The sequence below is a fragment of the Lepidothrix coronata genome, unplaced genomic scaffold (assembly GCF_001604755.1).
Source record: "Lepidothrix coronata isolate B3197 unplaced genomic scaffold, Lepidothrix_coronata-1.0 Scaffold151, whole genome shotgun sequence".
Classification (NCBI taxonomy): domain Eukaryota; kingdom Metazoa; phylum Chordata; class Aves; order Passeriformes; family Pipridae; genus Lepidothrix; species Lepidothrix coronata.
The window spans coordinates 2,222,064-2,223,195 of record NW_016690331.1 but is presented as its reverse complement, the minus strand read 5'-3'; positions in this window follow the sequence as shown (position 1 = coordinate 2,223,195).

Here is a 1,132-nt window from a genome sequence, read left to right as displayed (position 1 = left end):
AAGTTGATAAGCATTAAAAGCACTGAACAAGTTTGGTTATTGGATTCTATCAACACAAAAGATGAAGACATCAGATAACACATTATCAGAAGCACTGCACTTCTATACTGTGGGTAGAGGGAATAATTTGGCATTGCTTCTACCTCTTGTGTGAGAAAGAGAAAATCAGTGGAAAAGAAAAAAAAAAAAAGAAAATATTGAAGAAAAACCTGTCAAGGGACATCCAGAAAAGAGAATAGTGTGAATACTCTTGAAATGATAACGTTTCCCTCTGAAAAAATCAGTTGCCAGTGTAACTGGATGCATTCAGCAGGGACTGGGAATCAGCTTAAAACTCACCACCAGGTTTCCTATCAGCAGGACTAGCAAGAAAATTGTAACACATTTCTCTTTTCCAGCCACTTCCATACATTCCCACATCATTTCAATCCATTCTCCACATAATATTCGGAATACAACCAGGACTGAATGACTGAAATCCTTCATATGCCAGCGTAAATCCTCACTGGTGCTTATTTTACAGAAGTTTGTTTCATAATCACTGCCCAGAAGCTGCATTCCTAGTACAGCGAAAATAAATACAGTGATAGTCAAAACCAGAGTGAGGTTACTCAGAGCACCAAATGAGTTTAGAATTATTTTCACAAGAGTATTTAAGGCTGGCCAGGACTTTGCCAATTTGAAGATCCTGATCTGTAAATAAAACATAAGAGAAAAAAGGTAAGGTCAAACACAGCCCAGACAGCACAGCCCACATAAAACCAGATCCTGTATTTATCATGCTGCCTTTACTGCAGTAACATTGTCATTTTTCCCCCAAAGGAAGGCTTTTAATTGTTTTGATGCAAAAGTGCTGTGCTTAAGCTCTAAGAGTTAATGTTATTGAGAGCAGAGAAGTATCAAAGGAAGGTTTCAAATTGTTTGTGCTAAGTCAGATACGAGAGTGTGCCAGTCTAATAATGCTAATAGCAATACAATTAACAGTTATATAGTGAAGTAGGTCATGAGTACTTGGAAAAGGTTATGAAATTACTGAGTTTTGGTCAAATGCAATAAGACAAATATTTTTTTATACTTCTCACCAAACAGGCTTAAAATAGGATCTGAAAAGCCGGATGGGACCTACTCTATG